Here is a 12,589-nt window from a genome sequence, read left to right as displayed (position 1 = left end):
TCAGCCTGTTTGGGCTCTGGGGACCTGGAATTGAGAGCACCCAGGCCGGTGGGAGGTCCCCTCCTTCATTTGACTGCCCGGGGCAAGGTAGGCCTTTGTCTGAGAGCTGCTTGGCCTGCAAGGGGACCTGACAGTCTGCCAGAGGATCCATCATTCTTTGGGACACTGCAGTCCTGATGACGACTTCTGGAGATGCACTTTCATACCTCGCTGACCTCTCAACACAGTAGCACCAGTGATATTTTCTTAGTTGTTCTCAGGTGTCCTGCTCTGGTTCTAAGGCCATCCACCCAAAGGGGTCAGACTCTGGCCTCCAGGCAGGTCTGAGAATTCCTGCGGAGGGGTGCGGGCTCCTTCAGATTGTGCTGCCAGGTTCGCTGTGTGGTATTCCATCCCGCCCTGCCCCCACCTTGGCCCTTTTTTCTGGGCTGCGACCCTGGGCTGCCTGGAATCCCTGATCCTGTGCACTGACATTCCATCTGAACTGGTGAGTGAATGCAGACCCTGGGGCAACCTGCCCTGGAAGAGAGCACAGACCCCCTACCCCCACTTCCCTCTGCAGGCTTGTGTCTGTTTCTCCCATCCCTGTGTCTCCCAAGCTTTCCCTAGTGTTCTCAGGTGTCCTGCTCCTGTTCTAAGGCCATCCACCCAAAGGGGTCAGACTCTGGCCTCCAGGCAGGTCTGAGGATTCCTGCGGAGGGGTGCGGGCTCCTTCAGATTGTGCTGCCAGGTTCGCTGTGTGGTAGTCTCTCTGAATGTGGCCAACAGCGGGGGCTGACTGAGAAGCAAAGGACATTGGCGCTGGGCTCTGATTCTTCTGCAAGGACGGGCTCTGTGGGAGCCTTCTCAGCTTGGTCGATCACCTTCCTGGACCTGGGGGGAGTTGGGAGGACCTTGGACTTAGCATAGAGTGGGGAACCCTGATGGCTCCTTGGCCTTGAGAGGGAGGGAGGGGAGGTATGGGTGGAGGGAAGGGGAGGGAAGGGGGAGAAGGAGGGGAGGGAAGGTGGAGGAGGAGTGGAGGGAGGGGGAGGAGGAGGGAAGGAGATGGAAATTTTTAAATATAAAAAAAAATAAACCATGAGAAAGAAAAAAAAAGAAAAAAAAGGATATTTGTCATGAAGATTATACTTCCAGCTTTAGATGTACTACAATATCAAACCCAATGTTGCTACAGGAAATGGGGAATTTTGAGTCATCAACTGCTCTTTTGAATCTTCATAGTTCTAATTTGATAGTGTAAGTCACATCACTAAACAAAAGAAAAGCTATGGAAAAGGGTTACTAAGTCAGCAATTCCAGACTTTTTTGGTAAGTAGGTGACTGAAATATATTACTTTTTCATATGTTGTAATGACTTGGGTCTAGAAATAATTCCTTTAGATCAGGTCATATGAATAAGTTAGTTTTAAATGTATAGAATGTATCTACATGTAGAGTTAAGATTTATTTGTTTATATAAATACGCACACACATATACATGTATAAATATACATTTTTATCATGCTTTTATATGGTCTCAAGGTGAATACTGATTCACAGAGCTCAGCCATTCAATCCAGTAAGTAAAAATTGACAAAATTATATGGGTCATAATGTTAGGACACCGGGCTTATTGGCCTTAACCATCTGGGCATTCTCCTGTCTTCTGACTCCCATCATGCACTGGTTTTAAGTGATTGTTAGGGATTTCAATGCAAATGCTCATGCAGGCATGGCAAGCATTTATCCACTGAGTCTTCACCAGAGATGTGCATCAGATGGAGATACCTTATTTAACAAAGCTATAAGGGACGCCATCACCAGAGATGACATCTGATGGAGATACCTTATTTAACAAAGCTATAAGGGACACCTCCACCAGAGATGCACATCTTATGGAGATACCTTATTTAGCAAGGTGATTAGGTAGATTCCCTGCTGCATGTGCTAGTTGTCCTCACTGAAGACTTCTTGTGTAAAGAGGTCTTTCTCTCACATTACAACTTGGAGAGTCTTTCTATAGCTCTACGGTGTGTTAATTGTTTACTGGATACAATTTCCCCAGTGCATTGGTATTTGGATGACTGTCTCAGCAATATGTGATTCTGATAAGAAAGTAGCCACAGTCAGAACCCTTACTCTCTCAACCAGGTTCTTGTATAAACTAAGAAATCTGCCCTCCTGCAATTATATGTCTTGCCGGGTATTGTTCAGTGTTAGTGTCCATGCAAAGAGACTTCTATTAAAACATTCACAGATGCCCATAGAAAAGAATTACAGCATATTTGAAATTTTTGAGCCTAAGCTCTCAGAGAGATAGAGAAGAGAATGTCCTGGATTCACTCTGCCAGCATATAGGACAATGGTGTCTCAAGCTAACCTCACCATAACCTTAAAGCATACCTGTTCTTTGCTTGCCAGTGTGTTAACTAAAGCCCATGTCTCAAAAGTTATCTCACTATATTCCCCTGCCCTCTGTTCTCAGTCTCACTTCTGTCATCTTGGACCCTTATGTTGCCATGGCAATGACTCTGCCCTTATTGCTTAGACTCGGAATGTACTTCTGACCAATGAAAGCTATTCTTGTAAGTTTTTCTTTTGCTTCAAGTCTCTGGGGGAGAGAGAAATTTTAGAGATCAGAATTAAAGAAGAAGCTAGAGGAAGAAGCTAGGAGGGATTACAAGTAGGACAAGAGACTAGACTATTCTAGAGACTAGAATAGAAGAAATTATAAGAATAAACTAGGTGGGGTTAGAAGTAGGACAGGACTATTAGGGCAAAAACAGAAAAATAAAGTCCATGACTCTCAGAACGTGTGTGAAGTTACTATAGGAAGCTTGGACCCACCTCCTTCACTCCTGAAAACCATTTCACCTTTGGAACCTTGAGTAGGGGCTGGAGCAGGACTCTTAGTCCCTACAGTCCCAAACCCACTTTCAAATGTTCTTATTTCTGTTTTATTACCCATTAGGGAGAACCAGAGATTCTCACATGGACATTTTTGGAACAGTAACCACTAGAGCATAAGTAAAATATTTTAAAATATTTTATTTTCATGATTTTTGAATGTAGTACATCAGGTCACAGGTTTTATTACAACATCCCATGAATATAAACCGTTATACTTTGCTACATTCACTTCAACCAACCTACAGATTTCCTCAGGATATCCAAGTAGTGCCAATATTAATTTTCACTTTCAATATCTATTAACTTAGATCTATATTTAAAATTTTCACGAGAAGTATAGATAAAAATAAAGCACGAAGATGATCCTGGCAAATTGGAAATACAGATAAAACTCCCTTGATATAAAACCTGCTCAGGTATTTAATCTCCAGGAACTATTTAAAATTTCAAAGATATAATGTTGGATTCCTCAAGAATATCTCCTAAAAATAAATAAAGAATATGGCCCCAAATTCAAGATTAATTGACCCAAATGAAAAACAACTGGTGTTACCATATGCTGAGAGGAGTGCTCAGTAGTAAGACCAAGAGGAGTCTGAGTAGACGCCTTCCTCAGAACTCACACACTAGGGGAAGTATAAGATTTTCAATAGGTATTTCTGCTTTTGGATACTCTTATAACCAAAGTTACATTTTGTCTTAAACACTGTGCCTAGTATCCATGAAACAAAAATGCCTCTGATCTGCAAGGCCCTTGTCCATTTACAGATAGTTCCTGAAATGTTGGAGGTTATTGCTTATGGAAGATAGCAAGTTACATATTTTCACTCTCCCCAGAATAGTTTGTTGGACCCTACTGTGCAAAATGTGCTTGACTGCATGTGTGTGGGAAGTTATGGATAGGAAATACAATGGGACGGATGCTTGCCCCTTATTGGGTCTGATGGGAAACACAGTGAATTGTGGGTTTTGCTTATTAAACTCCTCAATCTGTGTCTTGCAGCCATTTTCTGGGAACCCAGAGATGAACCTAGCCAAAGAAGTCATCAATCTGGAAAGAATTTAATTAAAGATTGCTTCAAATCTGGCTTTGAGTTTTAGTAGTGGTCTTATTCTCAACTGTTAGTATTAACAGTACCTATGTATGGTACCAAACATGTCACAATTACTAATGGTAAGTTTACTCATAGCTCAACCTGTAATCTATGTACACCAGTGATGAGGATGGAACATCACAAGTCATAATTATTTCAGTAAGTGTCTGGGTTCCTATATACATACATGGAACAGGATTCACTTATATCCCAAACCAATTCTTTCACACATTCTCAGTCTGTTTCTATCTCTATCATCTTTTTCTCTGTCTCCCTGTCTCTGTCTCTCTCTCATCCTCACCACCCTACTTTTCCACCAATAAGCCATAGTTAATTGTTATTAGTAAAGGAGAAATATTATATCCGTTGTACTACATATATCTGATTGGAGACCAGTACTTGAAGGTTAAGATTCTGTACAAATTCATGTTAATTAAAGATGACAGTTGCCAGCTTGGTTTCACTTACGAATTACCAGATCTTATGTGTCATGCAATGTCTTCTCATTTATCTCATTGAAAATAGTCATGTAAAATATCAAATTCCTTATGGTTGCTCATGTTTTTAGTGTTTCAACTGCTGGAATCACTTAAGTTAATAACAGGTGTATGGAAAACACATACGGCAAATGGAATAATCACAAAAACACAAGCCTCATTCTATAAAACAAACTGCAAGCTACTTCAAAAGGATGAAAAAGAATAAAGAATGATTTTTACCATTTCAATTTTGTACAAGTAAGAAAACAACAATAAACTATATCTATTTTAGGTGTATACTTATAGTTTTCTTCATTTCAATAAATAACACCATGGTGTAATGGGTTTTATCAGCCCCCCAAATCAAGCATTTTGCAAGCTATTTTTTATTTGTTTTGCTTTAATGAACTCAATTCCAAGGCTCCCTCATGCTTTTAAATCAGTACATGCCCATTTAGGTACTTATTTCAAATACTTAGCAATAAATAAAGTTGTTTGCTTGCTGGCTAGCCTGTTTTCTCCACTAAAAGCAAGAGTATTCTTCTCTTATTGATGAATCTATTTCTTTCATCCAGTAAAACACATGGGCTAAGATGTGAAAGATGAGCCTAAGCACCTTTCTAAGCTTGTCTTCAGAGTTCCTCTGCCCCTCAGGTACTGATGAACACAGCAGCAATGGGAGTTCCTCCTTGGCTCTGCTGCAGATAGAATTCTAAGTGGCTTCTCTGACACCTGCCCTGCTGATAAGGGCCTTCAGCATTTCCTCCTTTGGATGACAACTTGGACTACCAATCTTGTTTGAGGTTTCTTTTCTGCCCAGCTTTCACAGTCATTAAGTCTCAAAGAAATCACACAGAGGTCTACATTAATCACAAACGGATTGACCCATTAGCTCAGGCTTCTTATTAACTCTTATAACTTATAATTAGCTCATTATTCTTGTCTATGTTAGCCATGTGGCTCAGTACATTTTTCTGTGAGGCAGTCACATCCTGCTTGCTCTGTTGGTGAATTAGGACTGCAGAATGGACTTCCCTTCTTTCCAGAATTCTCCTATCTTGTTGACCCGCCTCTACTTCCTGTCTGGTTGTCCTGCCTATACTTCCTGCCTGCCTACTGACCAATCAGTGTTTATTTAAAATATAATTGACAAGATACAGACCACTGTCCCAAAGCATTTCCCCCCCTTTAAAAAAAAAAGAACTGTGAATCTGATCTTCTTTGTTTAGCTTTTTTCCTGACCATTAGCCATAACAACCTGTATCCAACATTCTAAACAAAAGAAAATATCCATAGTCCATTTTTTGGGAATGTGGGTGTAATTTATATAGACTATTTCCTGCTGATTGGGGCAATGATAATCTTATGGGGACCTAAAGAAAATCTAGAATTATGACCAGTGCCCCCAACCAGCAGCAAGTAGCCTGGAAAACTATGCCCACATTCCCAAAATAATGGAGTATGGATATTTTCCTTTGTTTAAAATGTTGGTTACAAGTTTTTATGGCTAATGATCAGGAGAAAAGCCAAACAAAGGAGATCAGATTCAGATTTTCTGGGGTTTTTTATTAAAAAGGAGGGGAAAGTGCTGTGGGACAATGGTCTGTATCCGGTCAACTATATTTTAAATAAACGCTGATTGACCAGTAGCCAGACAGGAAGTATAGGTGGGACAACCAGACAGGAAGTAGAGACAGGTCAATGAGAACAGGAGAATACTGGGAAGAATGAGGTCCATTCTGCAGTCCTGATCCACCGGCAGAGCAAGCAAGATGTGACTGCCTCACTGAAAAAGGTACTGAGCCATGTGGCTAACATAGACAAGAATAATGGGCTAATATAAGTTATAAGAGTTAATAAGAAGCCTGAGCTACTAAGACAATCAATTTATAGCTACTGTAGACCTCTGTGTGATATCTTTGGGACTTAACAACTGAGGGAACTGGGCAGGACAGAGACCTCTGACAACACACAAAAACAAAGGGACTCTGTTGCTCTGGTGTTTTATGTTATTTGACAAAAGTACAGGTATCTAAAATGGCTTAACAGGGTCTCAAACCTGATGCTTTTGATTAACTGAGAAGGATATTATCCTGAGAAGTTGTAATGACAGGGAAGTCTTACAGTTGAGATAGAGCCCTTCCCCTGAGGAGCAGAGAACTGAACTGATGGAGACACTAACTGGATAAAGATGTGGTATATTTACACAATGGAGTACTACACAGCAGAAAAAATAATGACATCTTGAAATTTGTGGGTAAATGGATGGATCTAGAAAACATCATATTAAGTGAGGTAACCGAGAGCCAGAAATATAAATATCGTATGTACTCACTCATAAGTAAGTGACTTTTGGACACAAAGCAAAGAAAAGCCAGCCTGCAATCTCAGAGAACCTAGACAACAATGAAGACCCTAAGAGAGACATTCATGGATCTAATCTACATGGTAAGTATAAAAAGACAAAGCCTCCTGAGTAAATTAGGAGCATGGGGATTGTGGTAGAGGGCAGAAGAGGAGGGGAGAGGAAAGGAGTAGAGTGGAGAAAAATATATACATTTCAATAAAAACAATAAAAAAGAAGGTTATAAGAATAGGGAAGAGGCAGCATGGGATTTTAAACAGGCACATGGTGCAATCCTATTTGAGTTTTAGTAAAATACCTAGGTGACCTTGTGCAATACTGATCAGAAGTAGGTTACATGACTATCAGATAAACCAGTTCCCAGAGTTAGGATAATGCCATCCATGGGAAGGTGATGGAATGTGGGGCTCACTGAGGAAAGGGTGATAAGATAAATATCAGAATACACAACTAAATATAAGAAATACTGGACTAAATACCCATGAAAACACTGTTCAATGCAGTGTATGGCTTGAAGGACCAACACACTTCTTAGAGGAGGAAGCAGTTAAAGATGGAGTACAGGACACACAGCTTGTAATAGGTAATGTATATATGGATATTTATAATTTACACATGGCAATTTATTTAATATGCATATTTAAGAATGTGAATAAGAATCCTATTATGATAGATAGAGTGTGCCAATATCAACAATAGTTATTACTCTCACATCTAGTTTCTGGACATAGATATTATGCAAGGAACGTGACTCATTGTTCTAATTTCATTGCTGCTTCTGTGATGAAAGACTGAACAAGATCAGCTGTGAAGGCTCAAGTCTATCATCTCAAGTAAGTCACAGCAGGAAATCAAGCAGCCAGTGTCAGCACACCCACCATCAAGAGCAGAGAGAAACTCATGCTCCCATGCTGCCTGCTTGCTTGATCTCGGTTGTTTCCTTCACTCTCAGATGGTTTAGGTCCCATTGTGTGGAATGGTTCCATAAAGAATAAACTAGGTCAACTAGTGATCAAGGGAATCCCATCGGCAGGCCCACATGCTAGTCTGATTGAAATAATTTCTCAGTACATTTTCACAAGTTGACTTTTAAAACACTTGCACTCATTGGTAGTGCATACCTTTACTTCCAGCACCCAGGAGGCAGAGGCAAGATCTCTGTGAGTTTGAGACCAGCCTTGTTTACAGAGCAAGTTTCAAGACAGCCTCCAGCATCCAAAGCAACACAGAAACAACCAAAAAATAAAATAAAATAAACCCAAGTATCACACCCACAGTCACTGATGTTATTATCTGAGATAGGGCTTTACTTTGTAGACCAGAGTGTTGGTCTCAAGTGCTGGATTACATCTATCAGCCCTACCAACTGTCCCTAACTATTTATTATTATTATTATTATTATTATTATTATTATTATTATTATTATATCACTGGAGTGTAGGTATGATATAAGCTTAAAAGACGTTCTGCCTATCTTTTCTATTTTTACTTCAACCACCATGCTCACAACTACTCTGAAAGTCAGAGGGGGGTTTGACCATACCATCTCCTACAACTTCTCAGTCCAGCACCTTCAAAATTTTTGTGTAGTCGTGATGGGAATGGTTGATTGGAAACCTCTGACCTGGCAGTTGCCCTGGCTTGGACTCCAATTCCCAGCCTGCCAAGCACTGACCCCTCTCCGGGGAGGGTCAGGAACACTCCTCCAGGGTATTTAGGCTTGCATGGGAAAGAAGAACATGTGATTTGTGTTTGTGTGTGCTCTCTTTGTCTTTCTCCTGCCATGCCCCCCAGCCACCCAGGATGGCTGTCTATTAAACATGGGCATTTGATGTGTTTGAATCTGGTCTGATTGGATTTCTTTGTGCCGGCAGAGCAGCTCATTTTATGATTTTCCCTAACAATGGTCACCTCAGATTTTACTTTCACTAGTAACTCATGCTTGTTTCTGATGATGCCCTTACTGCCAACTCAACTGGTTTGGCTGTGTGGAACGTACATTCCTTGGCACCATTGTCATCCATATTTCTCGGGTGAGTGTCCAGGTCAGTTTGTTTGGATATGATTTGTACAGTTCAGTATATCACTTTTCCATATTCACACAAGTGTTTATTGATTAGGACCATGCTAGTGAACTGCAGCGGTGCTCACATTCCATACTGGGAGCTGTCAGCACACATCCCTGAAGGCAGAATATTATAGGAGGAACGTTCAGTAAGCATATATGATTTTAACTGCCCTACAACATGGTTCCTACTGGTTTACCAGACTTCCTGCTGACACAGTACAACCAGACAACCAAGAGTTCCAATTTGTGTCAGAAAAGGTTAAAACTGTTACTTTTTCCCAGGTGAACTTAACAGTGGGAGAGCTAAGTGGTTACCATGGCAACAGAGGTAACAGGAGCTAAAGGAGTTGACAGCCTCCACGGGAGACTGTAGAGAGCTAGGTATCCTAACAGAGGTGAAAAGAAATCGTTCCCAGACTCAGGTTCACTCTCCTTGTTGGATTCAAGGCTCGGTCATCAAAAACTATTCAGAGTCTGCCGTGAAAAACAGAAACTCATGCGCTAGCAGAGTCAGTCTGTGCGGACTTTCTCTGCAGAAGATATTTTTTCTTCTTAGGTTGTCCATTTCCCAACATGAAATGAGGCAGGGTTTCCATCCCTCACACCGTACATTGCAGGGGCTGTGGACTTAACTGCCCAGCATGCAGCCTTGCGGTCCAACTGTTGTGGTGCTCAATTATCAGCCAAACGCTTGGGATGTGGAGTCAAGAGAACTAAAGTTCTAGTTCACCCTTGACTACACAGCCAGTTTGAGAATAACCTGGGCTACATTAGATCCTGTCTGAAAACTCAATCATGAAATTAGTCAATGAACTAATAAAAAATAAAAATAAAAACAAACCTTACCCTGAATCAATGCCTATCTCACACACTGCTGCTCTCTGAGGTTGGATGTGTTCTCATTAACCAACACTTTGCAATGAAAGGGGACAAAATTTGGGTCCAAAACTCCACAGGAAAACGGTATAAGAAATTTACATGTGTGGTGCTGGAATGAAACTTTTTGCCAAAATATCTCTGCTGTTGTGGAGAGAGGAAAACGGTAATGGATCCCTCAGAAAGGTGTGCAGGAAAAGAAATGAGAAGCAGAACGTACTGACCCCATCACTGTTCAAGTACACATGGACGTTCCTCTGTCTCCTTACAATTCAATACAAAAGTAACCTTTTCCCACGTTCCTATCTGCCATGTGTTGACTTAACTGAGTGCATACTCAAGTGTGTGGGCACTGTATCGTTATTTATTGATCTCACTCCCATGATGAGTCTATCTTACACATTGATCTATAAAATCACATTTGAGGATTTTATCACTTCTGATCTAATTCATAATATATTCCAAGATATAATTGCTTTTGGGTTATTTTTTGTGAGTGTTTGTCCTACATTAATAACTAATTCATCCAGGTTTCACAAAACATAATCTTATATTTATATGCATATTTAAGAGAAGACTTATTTCTAAATTCCACTTCTCCAAGTATTGGGGTCAGGAGTCATATGATACAATAGAAAATTTGGGAAATTTTTCCATAACTTAAAGTGTGTGAAATTTAATTTGTATTAAAATGATTTCTTAGAATCATTTTGTACACCATCTAATTTTCTTTGTAAATTTATCTATATAAAGATGTACTTTTAACTTAATAAAAGACTTTTTATAATATTCATTTATTTATTAACTTATTTCACTGTTATCTAATGATTCTGGATTATTATGACCTCTATTACTATTGAAATATGCATATTAGCTTGTATATGTATGTTTGTGTATGACGTTTTCTGCTCTGTGTACTCTCAAGGCTTTCACTTTTTCTCAGTTTTCTCACTTGTACTATTACATGGAGATGTTTTGTCTGTATGACAGCTGTATTTGCTGATATTTCTGAATCTCTGTATTAATGCCTTCTATTAATTTTAGAAAGTCATAAGATTCAAATTTCTACTCAGTTTTTCTCCTTTATTTGTTTTTTTGCTCATAAAAGCAAAATTATGCATGTATTAATTGTACTAATTCACATGCTTCAGAATATTCCTTTTTGAAGTTACATACACATTGGGGACTCATGCCAGATATTTTCCTCTTTCCTTCTAATAATACTATATTCCAGCTGCCTAAATCTTTTTAAATTCTCAGAAAATTAGTTCACATCTACTTTTTGCCTGGCTTATCAAACTATCAGTCTTTACAAGTCTAGGAATTTTAGTCCTACAAAATCAGTGTTTAGTTTAGATATCTGTATCTGAGCAGTCAACCCATGTTTTTATACTCACCCTCATTAGAGAATTATAATTAGCTCTTTTATTGCTCAATTCTAGATAATTTCTCAGTGTTGTGAATAAGTCAAATTCAAGCTGATATAGAATCTGAAGCTATAGAAGTGTGTGTCTCTACCTTCCTGTGTTGCTAACAATATTGCTGGGTTTTCTTTTTCTCTTTGGAGAACTGTTTGGAGAAGACTGTTCCTCTCCACATAGCATCAGTGATGTTCAGGAGGTGAGCAGACATTGTTGTCCACCGTCAGTGATTCCCAAACAGGTTTTTATTCTGTATCAATTTACCTTTTCTCTCTGGCTTTAGAATACTTTGGTTACTTTGAGAAAGGACCACAGAACTGATGCTACTTTATGAGCTGTTCAAGGATGTCCTCTCCTCCTACACAGCACTTCATGTTCCTGCTCATGGTTTGTAGTAAATTGTAGATTTAAAAACTAGATCTGTCATCTTCATATCTCTATATACATCTGCTAATTGGGATTCATTTTCTGTCAATAAACAGGTTAGGAGCATTTTCTATTCAATTAATGTCATGTTAGCTTTAATGATAGTAGTATATTTCCACTACTTTTCCTTCTTAGGTGGATTATTTTAGGCTTTAATAGAAAGCCTTGACCATTTATAGCCAATCCTATTTAAAAGAAGGAATGCAACTCTGAGTTTTATTCTGTCTCAGGAGTGTAATAAAAAAACAGACATTTTCTTCAATTTATCTTAAGATTGCTACTTAGCTTCTCAGTCTTTCAGGACCCTCTTCTTTTTATTCTTAGTTGGAAAAATACTAAAGTAAGAAAAGTGTTTCCACATCTGATCATTTTGAGTAACTTCAAGTCTGCCTAGAAATAAATGCCAAGTAAATCTCTCACCCTCTTATGTCCTCAAACATAATTTTTATTTCTTTTCATGCTTCAATAGCTGTTCTTAGTAAGTGGATTGTTCAAGTGTAGTTATTATGTTGATTCTAAATATATTATCATGTACCTCTAAATAACTTTGGATCAATCTAATTCTATGGAGACATAATTACACAACTTATGGCTGTTGGTTCTAAAAGCCTGGAACATATTTCATTTTAATCACCATGCATTTCTGGTATAACAACTTGTATATCAATTAGCAAAGGATGGGCAGTTATTGATAAAGATATTTGATCTGTTAACAAGAGATTATAGAACATGTATAGTAAACATGCTTAAGAAAGAATATTAAATATCTTTTATTAAAGCCTTCCTAAGCCGGGCGGTGGTGGCGCACGCCTTTAATCCCAGCACTCGGGAGGCAGAGTCAGGCGGATCTCTGTGAGTTTGAGACCAGCCTGGTCTACAAGAGCTAGTTCCAGGACAGGCTCCAAAGCTACAGAGAAACCCTGTCTCGAAAAACCAAAAAAAAAAAAAAACCTTCCTGAGTGAGCTGT

Source organism: Arvicola amphibius, chromosome 1 (genome assembly GCF_903992535.2).
Source record: "Arvicola amphibius chromosome 1, mArvAmp1.2, whole genome shotgun sequence".
Taxonomy (NCBI): Eukaryota; Metazoa; Chordata; class Mammalia; order Rodentia; family Cricetidae; genus Arvicola; species Arvicola amphibius.
The sequence above is the reverse complement of the archived record's forward strand: the minus strand, read 5'-3'. Positions refer to the sequence as shown.